The sequence below is a fragment of the Phoca vitulina genome, unplaced genomic scaffold (genome assembly GCF_004348235.1).
Source record: "Phoca vitulina isolate PV1807 unplaced genomic scaffold, GSC_HSeal_1.0 scaffold15, whole genome shotgun sequence".
Lineage (NCBI taxonomy): Eukaryota > Metazoa > Chordata > Mammalia > Carnivora > Phocidae > Phoca > Phoca vitulina.
Genome location: NW_022589718.1, coordinates 24,313,082 through 24,336,862, shown reverse-complemented (window position 1 = coordinate 24,336,862; position 23,781 = coordinate 24,313,082). Strand labels below are relative to the sequence as shown.

The following is a 23,781-nucleotide window of genomic DNA, read 5'->3' as shown; positions in this document are numbered from 1 at the left end:
CTTCTTTATCCATTCATCTATCAGTGGATGATACTTGGGTTGCTTCCATATCCAGACTATTATAAATAATGCTGCAATAAACATAAGGGTGCATGTATTTTTTTTTTTTTTAGAAATAGTGCTTTTGGGTTTTTTAGTGGAATTATTAAATCATACAGTATTTTTATTTTTAATTTTTTGAGGAACGTCCATACTGTTTTCCACAGCGGCTGCACCAATTTACATTCCCTCCAACAGTGCACAAGGGTTCCTTTTTCTCCACATCTTCACCAACATTTGTTATTTCTTGTCTTTTTGAATCCTAGCCATTCTGAGAGGTCTGAGGTGATAGCTCACTCTAGTTTTGATTTGCATTTCCCTGATAATGAGTGATGCTGAGCATCTTTTCATGTCAAACACCTCATCTTTATGTTCTATCAAAGTCAATTTTTTTAAATAGCAAAGAGATTTTTAAAAGCTTAACTTTTGGTGTTAAGGAAGCTGGCATTTGAGTTCCATATTATGCTGTTTAAAGGAGGATGAACTTGGGTATGTTATTTTACCTCTGGGCTTCATTTTTGCCATCTCTAAAATGGAGATAATAAGGGAGCTGTGTTCATGGTATGGTTGTGAAGAGTAAACGAGACAACTTACCTAAAGTACTTAACACTGTACCCGCCACAGAGAGTACAGAATCCATGCTTGTTGCTGTTATCATCGTTATTTTTCTGTAAGAATCAATGTATTATGCTGAAAATTTATGAAACTAGTTAAGTCTGCACTGATTTACTAGGATGTTTTACATATCCACCTCCCCATCCTCCAAACATGACAAAATAATGCAAAGTTGTCACTTTTATTATTTTATGCCAGCAAGGAGAAAGTGTATCTCTACTATAACACTAGGATATAGTTTTAGACTGGGAGATTTCAAATCTCTTGAGTTTCTCTGTTTTGATGAAATATATTTTCTTATCATTGTCATACATCATTCTAAGTATACAACTCATGAAATAGAATCTGTTCCCTTAATTGCTATCCCCTGGTTTTCAAACAATGTGAAAAATCACAGTTCCTACATTCTTCCTATAAAATAAAAAGAAGCAGAGTTCTATAATGGGCAAAGTAGCAATGATGTGTATAAGAAATTCTGTGAATTTCTGCCTCTCCCTTTATTAATTAAGGCATGGGTGCAACATATTTTTATAAAAGTCCAAGTGCCTGTGAAATGTTAAGAACCTCTAAATTCTCACAGCCTTAATATGTTCACCCAATTGAAACAGATGATTTCATTCATAGTGAAGTCAGAGACATACTGATTAAATGACTGTATCTAAACTGATAAGATGTATTCACTTTTATGGCCTAATTATGTGAACACTTCTATACAAAATTACATAAATGAGGATCACATTAAAGAGTGTATTATGATGCTGTTTCATTCTTATTCAAAATAAAGGAGGAAGTAGGAGGAAGGGGGAAGGAGGGGTGAGTGGGTAAGTGGGAAAGGAGAAAAAAGAAATCTATCAATAAATGTTTGTTGAGCAACTACCATACCCTGCACTATTTCAGGAGCTAAGGAGAAAATTTTTATCCTGGTAGAGCTTATAGTCTGATGATGAGAAAAATACTTATACAAAAAATAAAGAAAAGAAAGAAAAAGAGACAGAGACAGAAAGAGAGAAGAAATTAACAACAATATGGAAATAAATGTCTCACCTCTAAGTTTGTAAGGCATTTAGGGTAAGTAAGTAAACGTGAGTGAAAAAAACTTCCTGTGTGAGCTTGCCCCAGTGTGCCTCTTAGAGAGGAAACATTCTGTATTAACAAACAAACACTCAGTAAACCAGTTGGAGAGCAAAGTCCCAGGACCACAAGGCAATGAGATTACTTAGAGGCACTGCACAACTCTGCTTCCGGGATCAAGAGGACTTTATCAGAGGGAGAGCAGAGAAGAAGGCAGTAGATAAAGGAGGAAAAGGGGATAGAGCCCCTAGAATCTGGAGGAATCGTGTAAAAAATATTAAAGGGTTTAGAAGAGAGAGCTAAGTCATCCTTTAATAACCCACACACAATTTTAACAAGGTCGGCTGCCCCTGCCAGCAAATAGGAAAGTTGTGATTCCCCGCTCCTCTTAATTCTACAAGGCAGGGATGATGAGGTGTACTTTGGCCAAGGACTGATGCTGCCATGAAAAAAAAATTCCCCGCACATTAAGTATAAGGTTGGCTAAAAATAGACCTATAAACCTGTACCAAAGCAACACCATTAAGGATCGAAGCCAACTGCATGGCCTTTTCTCTCTATTCAGAGCCAAATTTTTGTTAGAAAATGTGAAGAGAACAAAGAGTCACCTGAAAGTAATGTCACCGCATTGCAGGGCTGCATTCATTGGCAAGCGTCTGAGACGAGCATCTGTGTAAACTGCCTGGAGCGGCTGGGGCCATCCGTGCTGGATGATCCCCATCTATGACTTATCCCCTGAAGGGAACACACCTTTTTCTACCAGCTCATAAAAAGTTTCTTGAGACTTTTATCATCCATTTTAAATGCAGGTATTTAAAGATCACAAAGTGATCCTTAAATTAATCATCCTTCAATGAGGTTTTCAACTCTCTAGTCAACACGTTGGCACTCCTAAGAAAAACAGATTTTTTTCTTAAGCCTTCTGCTTTTAAATGCTTCTCCTCAAAATGTCTTCTTCTACTAATTAGGTGTTTTAAAATCATTACAACATGGAGAAAAGATGTAGATCCCATGCACTCAATCCTATGATGAGTATTTTTAGCCTCTCAGAAATACAAAGTTGATTAGGCATTGCTGTGACTACTAATGGCCAGTTTCTCAAGGAAGGTCTGAATCACTGACACCAGCAGCGTCTTCAAAGGCACTACAGTGGTCATGGTTAATTATATTTTCATGTCTTGATAAAAACACTATCCACCCCATGATCTTATGTCTCCTTTAAAGTTACACTTCAACGGTGTTATTGTAGAATTATTATAACTGTGGTATTTAGCAGTAGCCACTAATGTGGTAGGGCAGTGATTGAATACTTTCTGTGGATCTACAGGGCTGCAATAACAAAACACCACAAATTGGGTGACTTAAACAACAGAAATGTATTATCTCACAGTTCTGGAAGCTCAAGGTGTTGGTGGGGTTAGTTGTGGTTGGTTCCTTCTGAGGGTTGTGTGGGAGAACCTGTTCCACGCCTCTTCTCAGGCTTCTAGTGGTTTGCTGGCCATCTTTGGCATTCGTTGGCTTGTGGATGCATCTGCAATCAATCTCTGCTTGCGTCTTCATGTTGCATTTTCCATATGTGTGCATGTCTGTGTCCAAATTTCCCTTTTATAAGGGCACCAGTCACACTGGATCAGGTGCCCACCCTGCTCTGGTATGACCTCCTCTCAACTAATTAACTTGCCAATGACCTATTTCCAAATAAAGTCACATTCTGGAGTACTGGGGAGTGGAAACTTCAAAATATGAAGTTTGGAAGACACAGTTTAACTCATAGAGGTATTATGGTGAAAGTAGGCCACCTGAAATTAGAATCTTTCTTGAAAAGATTGTAAAGCTTAGGTGTTGACCTTGACCTCTGACTGGCTCTTAACTCTCTATCTAGCCTGCTGTACTGCATGCTTTCTGGAGATTCTAGTTTTGTTCTAAATCAAAAGTTCCATCTTCAAAGCATTTTTTTCCCATAGGAAAAAATAAAACCTTTAAGGAAGACACATCCTCAAACTTTTCCCAGTAGATTTCAGGAGAAGCCCCACCTCTCAAAGGCAGTTTTGCTGCCTGTCTCTTAACCCTTGTGTTTTTTCCCTCCTTCCCTCTTTGGATGATATAGCAACTCAAAAACTATTTGAGTGAGGGTCTAAAGGGCAAAAGGACTCTCCTTCTTTCCCTCACTTACTCATTCCACAAATTGTTTTGAGTGCCACTCTTGATGGTATTGTAGGCCCCTAAGATAAAAGCATGAATAAGGCACTCTCCTTGATATCCAGGGACTGTACATTAGTGGCAAAGCCAAATAAAGACACCATTCTTGAATAAAGGCATCCAACTTGCTTTCATTTAGAACATTTTTACCCTTCTATAAAGCATTATGAGTTTTACATAATAATGAGAAAAATTTTAAGAGAGAAAACAAGGCAGTTGTTAACATTTGAGTCTGGCCAGGTACTCAAAAGTAGGTCCATTTTCCTGAAAATTATTCCATGGTCCTCAACATGCATCCCCAGACTCCTGTAAGTATGAGGTTCTTGACCATGACTCTTGCAGATTGTTACAGAGTCAAGCAGCTTTTGCATTGTTTGCATTTTAGATGCTTTGGTAGCACCTTCTATATATCAAATATATTGTATATTTCTATCTCAGATCAAATTGTTAAAGATATCAAAATAAACCAACAACCAAAGGCTCTTGTTCTTTCTCCAGTTCTTGAGAAAACACAAAGAAACACAGTTTATACCCACAAACCAATGGGCAAAGTGTCAATCGCCCAATGGACTGTGCAATGAAACTCAAGTCAAATTCAATAATTGAGAAGCTTCTCTGATCTTAAAGGCACAAGGTGTTTAATCCAATGTATGTATCTACTGTTTCCATGTGCCTCTGTCCCACCATATAGACCTGAGTCTTGACGGTCCATACAAAATTTCTCATTTATGATTTCATCCTTAAACACCGCTTGCCTGTAGTAAGAAACTCTAATAAAAGAGACTAATAAAAGAGAGACTATGTGTTTAAGAGATTCCTTGACTTTTGCATCAATTTTCTTTGCCCTCATATGCTTGTTGAAAAGTATACACAACAAAATAATAACAAACACATAAATAGATTTCACTATATAATGGGACCACTCCAAGTACTTTACCAATATTAAGATATTTAATAATCAGAACAAATGTCAACAAAAAATGACAGCATTTTTGCCACTGAGTAGCCATGGTCAGTACCCAAGAATGAGTTCTTGAGACATTCTAACTTTAACTAGGGTATTGTTAGGTTTAATTATCACCAATTTGAAACTATCCAGTTAACTAGTGAAGTGGGCTGATTTTGAGATGTGTGTATAAGTAGAAAACGTGTTTTACTTTCTATAGAGACCCCAACAACCAAATTGAAATGTAATGCAAAGCATTATGGGATAACACGAAAAGACATAGGTTATCTCCGAGAATTAAGTGGGAGGGTCGTGCACAGGTAAGTTTTCAATGAGGGGATATCTTCTATTCAAAGCGTCTCAGATTCAGATGCACCTAAAAAGTAAGCATGAAGCTTTCACAGGAAGAGTAGCAAGGACTGAGGTTTATTCTGGCTCTGGTTGGCTCCACATTCAGCCATCCTCCGTGCCTTCAACATTTACAGAGGGCCTATTGAGAGTGGGCACTCTACCAGGCACCAGGATTATGAAGACTTTCCGAAGAGTTCAGCATAGGCAATGGGGGAAATGTTATAAAATCACTGCTCAATGATACAGGGGCAGTGAATGCATACCCTCCAGGTATGGGAACTCAGAAAGGGGAGGTTTAGTAGACGTTAGCGGTAGGCTTTCAAGACCGCATTAAAAGTTCACAAGTATAACATAGTCATAAATTAATTTTCAGTTAAATCTCTTCAAATCTGACCCAAATTGTAAGCCTGAGTTTTCCAAGCTGACTCCTTTCACCACTGTTAATAGTATGACAACCATAAACCCTTATTTCTGTGATAATCCTAATTTTGAATCTTCTGTCTCTTTGTCAGGCTACACGTCCCAGTTTTGGGGCCAGGAAATATGGTCACCATGGTTGATAGAGATGTAATTTACAGCAGGTTTCCCTGAATGTACAAGGGCCTTCTTTTCCTTCCCAACTCTCTATTTTCTGCTCTTGCTAACAGCACAGCACAGTAATCGATTTCACTAAAGGTGGGAAGACCTCAGGAATGTCTAATCAGAATGCTTTAAAAAACAAATTCAAATTCTTAGAGACGGATAGAACTACATTCTAAAATATTCCAGCATGGTAATTTTTATTCCAAATTTAATTGAAATTCTGCTCACAGTTGTCTAAGAGTTATTATTTGCTAACATGGCATTTCATTGATTTTAGTGATGACACAGTTTACTGTCTGCTTGTTACTTTAATCCAATTTTCAGGAAAATTCACTAGTCTTAAAATAGTGGGAGAGTGAGTGCTTTAAGAGAATTAAATGCAAGTACTTCTTAAACCTCTGAGAAATGTATTCCCTGTCCACTATAGTGCCTTTTCATGAAGGATTTCATGTTCCACAATGTACTGGCTGTCTATTCATGGGTGAGTTAATGTCTCTCAATTTCTCATTACTTGGTCATACAATAGGGCTGATACAATTTATTAATTTATTGTATTATTAATACAATTTAGATATCGTAAGGATTAAGTGAAATGGCTGCTTCACCTATGCCTGAATCCAAGCCTTTTGCTCCTCAGTGACAGCATAATGCCTTAATCTCATGGCCGATTGGCCCTTAGTGATTACCTTCAGAAGTTAGAACCCCGTATGTCCTGAGCAGAAGAGCAAACACACTACATCTTTGGTTGAAAGTACCTCCAAGTCTGTCCTCCTGCCCCAAAGTGTAAGAGGTACATGAGCAAAACTCTACATCTTCGGTTAAGTCCTCCTATAGGCCCCTGATTCAAGAGCTCATCAAGTGATACCTAATTAAAACCATGAAACATAAACCACCCCTTTACTTAGTAAGAAAAGGAAGAGAGGGGCACCTGGTGGCTCAGTCAGTTAAGCATGTCTTGATATTGGCTCAGGTCATGATCCCAGGGTCATGAGATCTAGCCCCGCATCCGGCTACATGCTCAGAGGGGAGTCTGCTTGAGTTTCTCACCCTCTGCCCCTCCCCCTTCTCACGCATTCTCTCTCTCAAATACATAAATCTTAAAAAAAAATAAAGAAAAAGAAGGGAAGAGGGAATGGAGAGAACAGAGGTGATGAATGCAATACAGTGTGGGAGAGGGATGCTGCCCCAGGTGGCACTGGAATTCAGTCCCGGAGCTGGTGTTCTGTACATCTGTCCCTTTCTCTGCAATGTCAGTGGAGAATTCTTCACTTCTTCTTACTTAGAATATCTCTTTTCTCTGCACCTTCAAATGCTATCTTACTTTTCCAAATAGCATGTTCTGTATACACTCCTATTCAGATACTTTCAATGACTGCTTACTTGCTGGATCCTAGAGCAGTTAACATTTTATATTCAGATATGCTTTTTTAAAGATTTATTTCTTATTTAAAGAGAGACGGAGAGCTGGGGGAGGGGCAGAGGGGAGAGAGAGAATCCTGAAGCAGACTCCCAGCTGAGGACCCTGAGATCATGACCTGAGCTGAAATCAAGAGCTGGCTGCTTAACGGACTAAGCCACCCAGGCACCCCTATTTAGATATTCTTTTGATAATCAGAGGGAACCTAGGATCCTTTCACACAGAAAATAGTACACACACACACACACACACACACACACACTTTTATTCTATCTCAGCTCTTAAAAGCCTGTCCATGAGCTCCATTTTAAACCACTTACTCAAGGAGATGAGCCAAACATCTTGTCCTGAGAGTCCAAAAGCTCTCTACAATCCTACCATTCATTTCCAACGAGTTGACCGTTTTTGAAATCTACTGTATCTACTCTGATAATTATCTCATCATTTTAGACAACTTATTCTACTACTTCCACTCCAAGAATTTATTTCCCTGAGAATTCCAGGGATTGGCGCTACTGAATTCTTATGACCCTTAGGCTCTGCTCTGCCATGTGCTCTTTTCCCATCCAGCCACATGGGTTCCATTACACATTCCATTTGAACATCACCCCCTGTATCCTTCCTTAATCCGCTTGCCTCTAATTCTCCCTCTGTGTACTTGTGCAACAACATACTAGTCTAGTTGCACCCAATCTCCAACTACTTTATGTCTGTTTCAAAGCACACAAACATGCTGATGGGTCTTACTTTAAATCTATGACTACAAATTTCGAAGAGTTATTTAATATTGCCTGGCAATTCCAACAGATGTCTGTATAAATATTCTTGTTCACTCTCCTAAAGGACTACTTGACACCTTTTTATTTTCTTTCCAACCCTTCAATCTTTGTTCTCTGGCCACATACTAGGAGCTGATGATCTTGCTTTACACTTCGTTGAGAAAATAGAAATATTCTGATGAGAATTATTTTGTTTTCTATGCCAAATATACCACTTACCCTAAATTTCTCTTCTCTCTCATTTTTTATGGAACTGTCCCTCCCTCTCTGTGTAGGACAACAATTCCTTTGTATACTAGAAGTTTTACCTCTTACGCTACTCAGTAGATTCTCTCATGCAATTATTTGTAATGTCTCTCAGAATCATCAGTTTCTTTCTCTTCACTGGAATAATTCCATCAATATTCGAAGACGCTGTAATGCTTCCCATTTTAACAAGAAGGTAGTGCTCTCCTTGGCCCGCATCACCCTCTAACGGCTTTTCCATCCCTCCATTCCCCTCCCCAGCAGAAGTGCTTACACTTCTGTCTCAACTTTCTTACCTCTCATCCCTTTATAACATGCTCCAGAGAACCTTTCATCCCCATCCTACCAATGGAATCATTCTTGTCATAGTCACCAGCTCTCCACCTTGTCAAACCCAAATGTGAATTCAAAGCCCTTTTCCTAATTGACCTTAGCAGCATTTGACCCAGATGCCATTCCTCTTGAAGTATTTCTTTCCTTCTCTTGCAGGACACCACCCAAACATATATCTCCAGCGCCAGCCTCTCACTTCTCTAGATTGGTCTAGTCAACAGCCTAGTTACTGCTTAGAGGACTAGTGGGAGCTCAAACTTTACAAGGCCTCCTCAGAATTATGAATTTAGTAAATTCCTTTGTACAAACTTGCTCCTCTCCCATTTACCCTTGATTCCTCATACACTTAGCCCATCCTATAGGTACTTCTTCCAAAATATATCAGAATGTGATTATATTTCACCACTTCCACAGCCATGACCTCTAACTCCCCCTGTGCAAGCCCCTCAGCTCTCACTGGACCATGCATTCATTGCCTCACTGGTCTCCCTGCTTCTGTGTGTGCCCTTCTGCAGTTCAAGAGTAAACTTATAAAACAGAAATTAACTCACATCATTCCTCTGCTTCAAATCCTCTAATGTCTTCTCAGCACATAACAAATAAAACCAAATTTATTACCATGATCTTTCTTGACTGTTATGCCTTGATTAAACCTACCTCTCTGACATTATCTTCACCCCTGGCCAGCCAAGCTGGCCACACCAACTTGTTCCTGCCTCAGAGATTTTATCCTTGTGAAGTATGCTCCTGGCACATTCTCTCCTAGGTTTTTTTTTTTTTTGTTATTGTTGTTGTTTTTAATGGCTGCTTTTTTTGTTGTTTTTTTCATCATTCAGGGTTCTGTCCTTTTTTCCTTTCAAAGGGCTCTTCTATATTACCCTATCTCAAAATACTGAGCCTGTTTATTCTCTACCTCAGTGGTTCCCAACCAGGGACAATTTTGCCTCCCTGGCAACATTTAACAATGCCTAGAAAATTTTTGGTTGTCATTACTGGGAGGGATGCTATTGGCATCTAATGGGTAGAAACAAGGGATGCTGCTAAACATCCCATAATGCACAGGACAGCCCGCCCTCCCCCCCAACAAAGAATTATCTGGCCCCAAATGTTAATAATGCTGATGTTTAAAAACCATGCTATTGTTCTACTTTATTATCATCACAGCACTTACTAATATAATAATGGCTAACATTTATTTATTTCAGATTTACCATGTGCCAGACATTGTTTCATAAACACAGTAAAAACTCTAAAGATTTTATGTGTATTTTTTTCATTAATCCCCACACCAACCCAGTGAGGTAGGTACCACTGTTACCTTCACTATATTGGTGAGGCCCTGAGGCACGGAAAGCTTAAATATCTTCCTTGAGGTCAAGTTGACGAGGTGGGATTTGAATCTAGGCTATCTGGCTCCAAATCCTGCCCTTTTAGCCATTATGTTATAGGGCTGTGAGATAGCATTTTTTGATTATATGATTATTATCTGTCTTCTCCCACCAGTATGTTATCTCCATAAGGACAGGTTCTTTGTCTTATTTATCCCCGGAGCCTCTATGTCTAGACAAATAGTAGGCCCTCAAAAATCTTGAACAAATGAAGAGTCCTGTGTGCCTTTCCAGCTTACTTTCCATGATTTTCTCAAACAAAGCCTACTTCCCAGGTAAATGGCATCCTCTCTACCCTTGAAACATTCATTTTCTGTCTTCCTCTCTGACTCAGCTCACATTCTCCCGGGTCTGGTCCGTCCTCCTTTCACCTTTCCTCACACTTGCACAAATTGTACCCATTTCTCCAGCCTCACCTCAGATCTTAACACCCTCCAGGTCCATGGATCCATCTAGTTGTTCTGGTGGAAAGAATGTTAGGGATCATAAACTTCAAATTATTTCTTTTGCATATAAGAAAAATACAACTCAAAGAAATTAAGCAAGATACTGACAAAACGTCCTCTTTCTTCTCTTTGGAATTTGCATATAACTTTGAAATGCTGATAGGAGAGGGAATTTGTGGAAGCTTCTGGGACTGCAGGTCCCCACAGCTTAGCAAAACACCTTCTCTCTTTCTCAGGTAGAGTACTGCCTGAATTTAAGTTACTACATTTCCCCAGTTTCATTTTCTTGACTCCTAACCCTCAGGACAATGTGTTCTCATGTTCTTACCTAGAATAATTTCCATCTGTGCCCCTGCTTTGATTCCAAAAGCAATCAGAATTCTGGTTCTTGTTCTTAGGGAGTTTATAATAGATAGGGAAAGAGACAATGTGTGTCTTCATCTTAGATCTTCCTTCACAATTTGTAGTGGTTCATATTCTAAGGGAATTGCCGGAAGAAGAGGTCATGGCTCCCCAAAATGTTCTAATTATTTCTGGGAGTGTAACAGAAGAAATATAGTCAACACCTAGATGATGAACAGACAGTGGTATATTTAATAATTAGGTCAAGAGAAAAGAAATTCCAGTTAACTGGTATAATATAGACAGTTTAATTCAACAATATTTTTTAGGAGGCTTTTGACACTTCTTCTGATGGAATGGAATTGGATTAATGGTGTTTCTAGTGAAAATAATTCCTTTCATAAATCACTACTTGAACACATTCAGGAAAGATATACCCAGGAGAGCTCTTTGGGTTGTTTAGGGCCATTTCAGAGTGGACAAACTTAGTGGTTATTTGGGGAACAAGATATTCCACACAGTGACAGATTACTACCCTTTAGAGTACCTAATGATTGTAAAGAGGGAAACCTTTCTTTGTAATGGGATGATCTGTCAGTCACCACCGTAGTCAAAAAAATCAAATGTAGCCTTGTTGAAGTTTGGCATCATGGAAGTAAACATGTGCCTCCAGATATAATGGCATATAAAGCATCATTTAAGACAAAATCTTGCCAAAAACAGTATCTATGCAAGCTGTAAGAACCAATTTTCAATTTATAGGAGATAAAGGGAATGAGAAACAAGGTAACATCATCACAGTGAAACAACCACATGAATTCTGATTGTGGGACATTTTATAAGACAACTGGCTTGTTTTTCCTCAAAAAGTCAGTGTCACAGGGAAAAATAGTTGGGAGGAATACAATAGATTAATAGAGACTAGATGGAGGGCACCTGGGTGGCTCAATAGGTTGAGTGGCCAACTCTTGATTTTGGCTCAGGTCATGATCTCAGGTTTCTGGGATCAAGCCCCATTGGCTCCATGCTCAGCAGGGAGTCTGCTTGACATTCTCTCTCCCTCTCCCTCTGCCCCCCCACCCTGCTTGTGTGCTCTCTCAAATAAATAAATAAGGGGTACCTGGGTGGCTCAGTCGTTAAGCGTCTGCCTTTGGCTCAGGTCATGATCCCAGGGTCCTGGGATCGAGCCCCGCATCGGGCTCCCTGCTCGGCGGGAAGCCTGCTTCTCCCTCTCCCACTCCCCCTGCTTATGTTCCCTCTCTCGCTGTTGCTCTCTCTGTGTCAAATAAATAAAATCTTTAAAAATAAATAAATAAATAAATCTTTAAAAAAAAGAATTTTAAAAATAAAAAATAGAGACTATATGCATGAGCCTCAAATATAACCTGATTAAAGAACAAAAGAATGAAATAATTTAAAAAGGAACAATTAAAGAAGTTTGGAAATGAAATAGACATTAGACAATATTAGAAGACTATGAATTTTCTTAGCTGTGTTGTGGAATTAAGGCTATGTAGAATAATGTCCTGTTCTTGGGATATCTAATACCCAGGAGTGAAATCATGATATCTACAGCTCAATTTCAAATGCTTCTTCAAAATGCACATGGATGGGGATGTAGCAATATGGCAAAATGTTGATGATTAAATGTAGGTAGTGCATATTTGATGTGTCATTCTTTCAACCTTTCTGTTTGAAATGTTGACTGTTTGAATATTGAATGTGAAGATGTTGAAACAAAGCTAATGATGGTGTTCTATGGAGTTCTTGGGTGGCTCTGTTGGTTGAGCGACCAACTCTTGATTTTGGCTTAGGTCATGATCTCAGGGTCCTAGGATCGAGTCCCAGGTCAGGCTCTGTGCTCAGCAGGGAGTCTGCTTCTCTCTCTCTCCCTTTGCCCCTTCCCCTCACCCACTCTCTTTCTCTCCCTCTCTCTAAATAAGTAAATAAATATTTTTTTAAAAAAAGCTAATGATGGTGTTCTAGAAAATCACCCACCAAGGCTATATACCACTTACATTTGTCATTCTACACTCTTTATTAGGAACCATTTTATGAAAATTCCTTATCCTGTAATATTACTCAAACAACCATCTACTCTCCTTTTCCAAACCTGCTGTAAATTCTAATAAGTGACTGGCATGAAATGTATTTGAGGGCCCCAAATGTGGATATTGGTACAAAAATAAAGCCATTGTGTAGATACTGGCTTGGGAGCATCAAGATCTGGGTTTCAACACTTACATTTCTGTGAATAGGTATATGATGTTGACCAAGTCATTTAAATGCCTACATAGACTGAGTCTCAATTTCATTTCATTTCAAGAGATCTGGATTGCATGATCTTCCATTTCTAACAAATGAGTCCAAGTTATGAATTTGTATAATATAGTAAAATACAATAAAGTCATAGCATAAATAAACACAATGAAATATGATAAAGACATAGCATGTCTAAAATTTGGATCCGCAATGCATAGTGCAGAAATCACATAGATCACATAGCCCTTTTGACTCATTTACACTTTTCACACTATAGAAAAACTGAAATGTGGCACAAAGTCATAAATATTTAACAAGCAAAGGCAGGCACACAAAAGAGTTCTGCAACACATGTGTGTGAAGCTTCATTGAAAGCTGTCACTAAACAGATCAAGTGACTTTATGTCTTGGGAAACGAAGACAAGTATAAAGAAGTGTGATTCTGTGAATTTCATGAAAGTTGTTGGAAGGCCAACAAATATGATGGTAAATCCAGCAATCATGAAACCATGTGTTTTCCCTTTAATCCTATGGCTCAGGTGAGTGTAAGATTAGTACCACCATCAACAGTGGTGTCAAACATCTGTTACAGATCACCCTCTTACTGAATTCCTCAAATGCAGCCACTAACAATCCATGGGGCAAAAGGCCCTGATTTCAAGGCTTTCAAAGATGCTTCACCTGTAAGATTGTTAGTGCTCTGGGGACCTTTGGAGCTTATGAATCATATTTAACAAAGTGGCCATATATGCCACTGTTCTCCACATTTTACTCAAAAGTCAAAAGTTGATTTGGAAAGGAGTCCTGAACATTAAATAGAATATTGATCTCCAGCAATTATTTAGGATAAATGCCACAACAGCACCATGATTACTTAGAGGCTTAACCTACCTATTTGATTCTGTCCAACTAGTGACTATTGCAGGGAGAAGTTGACCATTTTGAGAAGTTTCTGAACCCATCAGTTTTCTTCTAACAGAATAACGTTAGATAAATGTGGAAGCCACATCAAGTGTATAGCCAAGATTATCAACACCTAAAAGGTATACCATGTTAATTAGCAAATTTTCTTACACTATGTCTTCAAAATTTTGACTCAGGTTGGGTCGGAGGGACCTAATTTAATGGGCAATGTTTTACAGCAAGAATGAAAAATGATGAAAGTTCAAATCCCAAGTTATTTCCTCATCATTGCACAATTTTGGCAAATCTTTAAAAGTTGATTTGATTTCATCTACAGATCCTCTTATAGTGTTTCATTTATGATATTTTTATAGAAATTTTTTTTTTGTTTGTACTTTTCATTTTAGAGGATTCTTGCTTTTCTCATTCACTCATTCATTCATTCATTCAACAAACCCTTACTGAGAACCAGGCATACCTAAATAAAACATGGCCCATATATTAAGAATATTAACTGGGTGCTGAGATTAGAGGAAAGACCTCTAATCCATGCTGGTTAAGTATGTGAGCAATGGAAAGAATGAGCAGAGGATTGCTATACCAGGTGACACTGCAAAATGGAGGCGTTGGGGAGAGGAGTAGGCAAGAGGCAGGATGGAGGTGTGGACAATGCTCCGGGTAGAAGTGGTGGGATCCAGAAAGGCTTGGGGTGGTGAAATAACAAGATATGTTTGGCAACCTATGAGTAGTTCAAAATGTATGGAATAGACAGAGGGGGTGCAGAGGTAATTAGAAGAAAATCTCACAGACTGAGAGATGATTAAGAAACACTTTGTAACCCATGAGGGAAGTTGGACTTTATCCTGAGACAAAGAGCTATCTCAAAAAGTTGAAGGAAGTTACTATCACGAGTAAATTTGCATTTTAGAAAGAGAATGCTGGCTTGTAGGCAGAGGTTGAAGGGCGTGGGCCCAGAGATCTGCTACAGGGTGTGGCCATAATGTGAACAACAACAAAATCAAGTGTGAATTAAAGCAGTGGCTGAGAATGGAGAAAGAAGAGATGGGTTGAAAAGAGCAATAAACCCACAAATAATTTTGTAAGTTTAGCTATCTGAAAGAATCCGAAAACGCATGAGGCATAAAACCTGAGATGAGAGTTAGATATACATATGAATTGCAGAAAAATCAATGTATGGCGTTCTTGGAGCAGTTATGTTTCAAAATATTTTCCCTTGGTAGATAGTGTTCCAATCAAAATGTCAGCAAAGGGTATATAAACCAAACCAAACAAAATGAAAAGCAAAACAAACTTCCATCTTTTCGTTCATCTTATTCCCCCTTCTTGAAATAATGGATTCATTCTTTCAAAAATATATCAACAGGAGAAATTTAACACTTAATGTACATCTGAACCTAATTTTGTCAACAGGACATATTTTACAGCATACATCTCTAAAATGTGAAATGTATAGTGCCGAATAAGGTAATAAAACCTTCCCAAAAAGTCCAGTTAGCTCTTTTATTTTATCAAACAGATAAAATATATGTAATTCAATTACATGAAATGCAGAATTATGGCCTGTTGGATTGCTCTGACTCCAGAAATCATCTTCATCAATGACTGTCTGTGTTGCGGGATAAACTCAGACACCTCTCCCGGGGCAGTAACCCAACATGTGGGTCCCTGGGCTGTAACTTGGCACTGTCACTCCCCCAATTTCTACCCTGTTTTCCAAGTTACACATGCATGGTAAATATGGAGTCAAAGGCGCAAGGATTTTTGCCTCCAAAGCTCATGGTCCTGGCATTCATAGCTTTTCCCCTTTTAGTTTTCTTGAATTCCCTTGCCATCCCCTCATTACTCCCTCATCTAGAGGAATGCAATCCATGTATGTGGTTAGTCTTCAGTGTCCCCAGGAATGAGACTCTTAGGGGATATGCTCTGTAGGGAGAGAAATCCACAGTCCTCAATGAGTTCGACATGGAATGGAAGACTGTCTCCTCCACTATCTCAGTTCCCTTTGTTTTCAAAAAATCAAAATTTTTTTTATTTTCCTCTAGTTCCAAACTTTGGGGACGATGGCATGTTTTTTCTTCCAAAGTAATTCACCTTTTTGCTTACCTGAGCCATCTCCCTCAGTTTACTTGAGGAGCCAGAAGAGCAGAGTAATAAACGGTCTGAGCACTAGAGTTTGGCAAACTTGGCTTCAAATCCAAGCTTTCTAATTAGATAAGCCCGGCCCCCACTCTGTTGCCTTGTCTATAAAATGGGAATGACAAAATCCCTCTTCTCTTGGGTTTTTTAAAAGTAAGTTTAAATAAGTCATTTTACCTAATATGCTTAGCATATGCCCTAGCACTAAGGAAGTGCTGATCAGAACACATGACTATTAATTCCAGAAATGATTAGTTCTTTTTCTATCTAGATCTCTCTGGCTAGTTTCTCTGGAAACTGAAATCCATACTTAATGCAGCCCTAGACTCTTTCTTCAGGAATTCTCTGATTTAGCCTCTCTGTTCTTACTTTTAATGTTTCTTATCAGACCAACTGTACTTAACCTGTACTTACCTCTTCAATCCCCATCATCCATTATGGTTTAAGTTTGTTTTGCTTTGCTTGTGTTTATTTGTTGACACAGTATCTTCTCTAAAATTCCTGGGCTTTATTATAGCTTTCTCCCTAAAATATTGGCCCATCTCAGCGAAGAGTTTCATATCTCCTCCTATACAGTAGTCCTCCCTTTTTCCACCCATCTATCTTGCTCTTTATTCATTCATTCACTCATTTGAGCTATGGTAATCATGTTTTCTTATACTCAAGTAGTTCAAAATGTAGTGGGGAAGACAAACCAAATATTGTGTTAAGTAGAATAATGAATTTCAGTATTAAATTAGATAACGTGTAAAATGCTTACTTAAAAGAGCACCTGGCAGATAGAAAGGATCATCAATATTAGATATCTTGTTATAAGGTATAAAGAATATCAGTGAGCAGAAGCATATGATTCTTGAGCTGTGGGTTTAACGATGAAGAGGAGATTTCTGAGAATGGGAGAAGGGAGAAAGGCTGCATTTCATGTCAAGGAAGCAACACCATGTATAAAGGCAAACAGTGCAATGCAGACTAACACAGCATAGAGTTTGAGAACTCCAAGTACAGCTAGAGAATAAGGCTGGAGAAGGAGCCAGTGCATTGGTAGGGGCAGGAGGTAAGGCTGCTAAGGTAGACCTGTATGAGATAGCAGAACTCTCCTCTATGCTATCTATGCCAAGTATTGCATTTGGACTTAATCTGGAACAGAAAGAACTGTTTCTAAATGATTCCATGCCTATTCTGTGACAGATGGCATCATAGATACTTGACGTTCATTGTCCTATTTAAACTTCAAGTGAAATACAAGGTAGATAGACATCACTCTTATTTCGTTGATATGAAAATCAAAGTTCCAACTCTAAAAATGATACAGTCAGGATCTGAACAAAGGTCCACTTGATTGCAAAGTTCATACTCTATTATACCACATTTTGGAAGGGGTTGGATTAAATTAGTGAGAAGTGGCACTCTGTCATGTCATAAGCAAAGGAATAATGTGAACAAATTTGTTTTTTAACATCATAACTTTGCAGGAGTGTGGAGAATAGACTGAAGAAAGAAAGCCCATGAGAAGCAGAAAAGCCCATTAAAATCTAACGTAGTAATCTGGTGAGAGGTGTAGGAGTCTAAGCAAAGATAATGGGAAATCCGAAGAAATTGGTGGATCTGAGAGCTATTTGGGAAATATAACTGGGGACATCAGCATTCTCAAAATGCTTACTGACATTGCGTCACATAAACTCAAGTTATGGAGGGTCTCCATCTTCTAACCATAAGAATTGAAGAGCAAGAAGAAAAGAGGAAGAGAACAAAGAGTTCTTGCTTCGAGTGGTAATGGGTGCTATCAGAAATATTTTGAAAATAAATATTTTAAAGTAACATCAGTCTATAGCTCAAAACTCAACCCATCTTTGATAATGAATTAGAAAAGCAATCCCCAGGCTGAAGAATAAAATGAAACTGGAGGCAGGTAAAGTATAAATTCTTAGAAGAACTATAATCAAGGGGAAAAGTTATGGCTTGCCATAGTTAGTAAAAGAAGAGATCAGGGTGGGTTATAGAAGCTCTATATTAATGCACAGGCTGAGAGTTTGGTGACAGTTTTTATAAGTTACCTTACAGAGATTCTTTATTCAACTCAAATATTTACCTAGCATGCCTGTGTGCCCAATAATGTGGCCCGCAGTAATGATTATTAAAACGCATATTTGGAGCCTTAAGAAAGACCATGGTGCGGGCGCCTGGGTGGCTCAGTTGGTTGGGCGACTGCCTTCGGCTCAGGTCATGATCCTGGAGTCCCGGGATCGAGTCCCGCATCGGGCTCCCTGCTCAGCAGGGAGTCTGCTTCTCCCTCTGACCCTCCCCCCTCTCATGTACTCTCTCTCTCTCTCATTCTCTTTCTCAAATAAATAAATAAAATCTTTAAAAAAAAAAAAAAAAGACCATGGTGCGGGGGCGCCTGGGTGGTGGCTCAGTCAGTTAAATGTCTGCTTTGGGCTCAGGTCATGATCTCAGGATCCTGAGATCAAGCTCTGAGTTGGGCTCCCTGCTCAGCGGGGCATCTGCTTCTCCCTTTACCTCTTCCTCTCCCTCTGCCTCTCCCATGCTCGTGCTCTCTCTCTCTCTCTCAAATAAATAAATAAAATCTTTAAAAAAAAGAAAAACCATGCTGGGAACACTACTTTTAATTTTTAATACACATTTTGACTTATCGGGCGTCTGTTTTTTATTAGCGTTGCTTATCTTTCCTTTAAAAACAGACTGAGTGTGCTTAAGAGAGATGGGTCAGAAATTGTACAGTGATATGCACCATGGTGGTTTTTCTTATGGTGTTGGGGGGAGGGAGCTTGAATGTCTCAGTAAACAAAATATGAATGAACTAGCGTCCCCAGATGGTTCAAGAGGAAGCTGAATGTCCACTGAAGGAACATACCAATGTTTCCCTGTGTCTGCCGGTAGGAACAATTCTAATGGTAGAGTTCAAAGAGGGATGGGAAGGATAGTATCTTAGACTGATTGATTACTCACATGTAGATCAAAAACCCAGACACCACCTTCCAATGATCCCTTAATGACATCATATGAAAACAAAACAAGACAGCGTTTTTGATAGCATTCCAGCAGAATAACTGCGTTGTTTTCCACAGCCTGCCTTAGATTTTATAATAACACGGCCTTGGTTGTGAGCGGGGAGGTACCATCACTTCACCACCTCAGACATACTAAGGAAAACGCACACTTGGCTTCCTTTCTTTGTCCTTGACACGGATTTCAGAAAGGCCTAAGAAAGGCTTACAGAACTGTGAGTGATGAATGAGGACTGCTCCTACAATGTCTGAAGAGTGGCTTTATGTATTCTCTGATGATTAGAGTGCAGCTGCTCACCCCGGCTCACTCCAGAGGTCCTTCATCTGACTCCAGCCACTCGCTTGCTGCCAGGTTCATGATGCTGCTCTGTAGACCCTGCCCTTTGTCCCCCTGAGGAGCACCCCCCACCTCCCAGTAGAGGACACTACTTCTGGTGTCCCTCTGCAGCTGTTCTTGCCAGCCCCCCCTGACATTGCGAATTCTGGGCTTGTCTCCTACGCTAATGAGAGTGAGCTATTACTTTATCAGTGTGGACGTATCAGATTGGCTTGGGCATGAACACGGTTCCCTAGACTCAGCAGTACCCAGAGGGTGCCAGGATACATTGACCCGAGGCTGCTGAGAGATGTTGAACAAAAGTAAATTTTTCCTAATTTATAGATTTTATTGTGAGGTCAAATTGAGGTTATTAATTTGGCCACTTTATCCTTCATGTAATCAGGTAGCTTGGTAGTTCAATGTACATACATCGATGAGCTCCTTGGGAAATGAACTGTGTTAATAAGTTGAACAAATATTTACGTAATATTTTCTACGTGACAGGCCTTCTGCTAGGCAATGGTAAAATTTGAAGTCAGACTCTATCCTTTTCCTGGAAGAACTCCAATCTGGTGAAGGAAACAAACATCCCCAAAACCATGAGAAGAAGGCAGAATATTAGAAGTGGTAGAAGAGAAAAGTGAAAATAGCTTTTCATAGTGTTATTTTTTCCAGAGGTGTTTGCTTCTCAATGACATTAAATGTACCAGACACTGACCAGTGGGTGGAGATGGCCTCTCAAGTATCAGGACCGTCCCATTAACCACGCTGTCTGGGCTGCGTCCTAAATATTGAGTGTCAAGTAGCATAAAGCCTCCTCTAGATAGAGTCACTCATGAACAGGTGGGAGCATAGCCGCAAATGGGAGTAGTTTCAAGTTTGAGAAAATCATGGAGGTGCAGTTGAGTTGCGTTGAGTGGGGAGAGGTTGGAAGACTACGCAGACGTGAAGAGCGTCCCTGCTCAGAGGCTATGTTGATGCTCTTTCTGTAGACTGAAGTTGAGCTTAGTTTTCAACAGTCATCCTTCACGTGATCTCCTCACATGCACCCTGGCAAAAGTTTTTATGCCATAAATATGAAAATTTTGCTCTGTCCCTTAGATTTCATTTCCTTTAACCTTTGTTTATTCGCCTTCAAGTCAGTAAGTAAGTCCTTCCTCAGAACAAGGTGAAGTCACTACTTGAACAAACATCCTCACAGGTGACCAGGAAAAACAACATCTGTATGCATCATGTTTCCCACCAAGATTGCTGCCTAGGCTTTCCACTTTATTTTGGACCCACAGCCTAATTCTATGTTCCTAGTTGACCTGGTCTCTCTGTAGGCATTTATTAAGTGAACTCAGAATGATAGGATATGTTTCCCAGCCTCTAGAATCTCCAATTAGCTCTTCCTCTCTCAATAGCATCCCTTTTGCTGGAACTGGCTTCCCTCCCCGCACCTCCCCCCCCCCCCCAACCCCCTTTTAAAATCTCTCTCCTACTCAGCATTCCTTTATCAGCATCTGCTCTCAGGGCCTGCCAGAAGACCAAGGTGTAATAATACCTTAAAGTAGCCTTGCCAAGGCTATTTGCATTTAAATAAGATTCAAAGCGTACACTGAAGGCGGTGCTCTCCAGAGGCAGAAGTGTAGACATTATTGAAGAGATGGAAGAGAATGGAGGGCATGGGGGGAGGGGCAGCGATGAACTAATGGGCCTTTTCTCCGGCTTCCAACTATGATCAACTCCCTCTTCTAAGTGGAAGGAGTAATCCTGTCTACACCCAGCCAGCCCCAGGGAGGTAGGAATCGACTTTGATATCATACCTTTTTAATTACATCCTTCTCATACTGACACAAACTACTTACAATTATGGGGACTCCTAACTCCCAAGCCAGCCAGGTAGGGCTAATCTCCCCGTGTTCTGCAGGGAGGAGGTGGTAGTGCAGGGATTTCAGCAGCTCTGCCTCGTGCCAAAATCCAATCTCAGTTGGTTATTTTACCCCTGCCCTGCCTCAGAGGGAAAGGCCCCTTCTTTCGCTTCAATTCATTTCTTTTAACCAGTATCTTGCTGTCCCAAAATGCTTTATCAACTCTAACCTTATTTTCTAAGATTACATTTTGCCTGTTCTTTTTATAGAAATAAATTTTACATCATCTCAGGTGTAAGAATACTTCTTATGGTTCAATTACAAGATACTATCCTTCCGTCTTCTCTTTTGCAGAATAATATTAATTCCTATATTCCCGTTACCATTCATCAAAGTTGCAAATGAACTCCCTACGTCCAACCGATTAATTGGTTAGTTTTACAGTCTCCAAAACAATGTCTTTTAAACATAGCTAGAAAGCAATAATAATACATATATGAAAAAAAATCTTATTTTTATTTTGTAGTTGATTTTTAAATTGTAAAGCTAAGATTTTAATTTTTATATTGCTTTATTATAATGACTTACATTACATATAACTAAATAGTGACTTTTCACGTTTAAATAGTGATTTTCAAATATTAGCTATATGTATTTTATTTGCTTACATATTTTATAAATAAAATCATGCACCTTATAAATATTTAGAGAAACTGAAAATCACAAAGGGTATCAAAATATAAATTGATGACATTACAGAGGTAAATTGTATTTAGCTCTACAGTCCGTAATTAATAAATAAATGACCTGGCAATTTAGAAGCCATAATCAATGCTTTAAAATTTCCTCTTTTAAAAAATAATGATACAAAGACTCTACATTACTTGGAGACCTTTCAGAGATGTAATATGAAAAAGTTAGACTTGATCATTCGCTACGAAGATTAGAATTGTAATGGGCCATGCTTCTGAGAGAGAACTGGAAAATGAAGCAAGCACTCCTTGCAATCATTTCTGCTCCCTGGGACAACAGTTTATTTGACTTCATTCAGGCCACCATTGACAGCCCACTGATGTGTGATTTCAAATGTCCCGTGGAGGATAATGAACAACTTGCCAGCGAAACCTTTCCATATGACTAGCTATTTAATGTCTTAGACATACATTAAATCTTGCCTAATATACAAAACAAATAATAATGTTAGTCTAAATATATGGTACGTGATGGAAGCCCCTGTTTTATCTATTCCTTCTAACAGATAATTGATCCAGAGGAGAGACAAAAGAAGGGACTCACTCTAAAAAAATAAATGCTTCACAAAGCAATCTCATGCCTCACCTAATGCAATATGTTTCTCATGAGTCTTTGTTACTCTGTAACATATTAAATTATCCTTTCAATTACCTTGGCAACTAAAACAAGAGCTCCTAATATGCTGATGACTTCTGGACGATTACACCAGCTGTCAGTAATAAATGATAATTAAGGTATTTTAATCATTAAGCATGAGGAGAATATGCAAAGTGTTCATTTTTTATAAAACTTGTGTCTAAAGCATACAGGAATCTTCATACTGACAAAATTCTCTTTTTTTTTTTAACCTTAGATCGGCAATTGTGGCCCTCTTTTTCTCTGCGTCTGGTAGATTGCTAGATAAATTGCAGTAACCTTTAAGACATATAGCCCCCCCTACCTGCTGCCCGCCCCCAGTTCTTTCCCTGGGTCTCTTTAGTTATCTATGTAGCAGAATGTGATGATTTGAAGCTGCATTTTTAGCCAGCTTACCTTTGGAACAATAGCAACAATAACAAAGAGTCTGTCCTAATAAAGGGTCTGTGCACAGTCAGCTTAAGCAATGTAAAGTGTTCCTTTATTCTGCTTATTACCGGCTTCCCCAGAGGTTAACCATCTTAAAAGGCTTGCATTTAGACTGAGAACAGGAACAAAGCATTACTAGAAAGCAGAGAGATCTTTCTCCAGCACCAGCATCTCTGCTGTCCGAAATTCTTAAGAAATATAGCAACTCAATGAAAAAGAACCGATACCTTTGAATGAGAACATTCCAGCACAGGAATATCGTTGTCTTGTCAGCCGCTGTACAGAATGAGTTGCTTGGGCATGTATCCCACTCTTCTTAGCTACAGGGTCTGCTTGGTGGATGCTGCCAACATAGGGAGCATTTACGACATGTATGTGATGTTCATCTGCAATAAAAGGAGACTAACCAGCTCAGCGTGGTGCTGCTTGCCTGGAGGCATCAGATCTTTAGACCCTCGCCATCTGATTGGCTGCTTCCTTGTCTCACTGTACTCCCCTGCCTTAACCTTCGGCTGTGTTCAATATATTTTCCCTAGGGATAGAGTCAGAGAATTACCAGTTAGGGAATTAGTGGCAGGTTAAATTGAACTGGTTTTAAAAAGCAGTGATGTGATTTCGTATGAGCATGTCTAATGCTTAATTTTCCAAAGTCCTACGGAAGCTACCCAGGAGAAACCTAGTAAACTGGA

General features: G+C 39.2%; 1 protein-coding gene across 1 annotated transcript in view; it reads right to left on the bottom strand.

Annotated features, from left to right (window-relative positions):
* The window catches only part of SORBS2 (sorbin and SH3 domain containing 2), a 347,266-nt gene extending 323,710 nt beyond the window's left edge, over window positions 1–23,556 (bottom strand). Inside the window, exon 1 of the mRNA XM_032413609.1 lies at window positions 23,320–23,556. The gene's annotated coding sequence lies outside the window, so the exon portion shown is untranslated. The remainder of the gene's footprint in view (window positions 1–23,319) is intronic.
* Window positions 23,557–23,781: the final 225 nt, after the last annotated feature.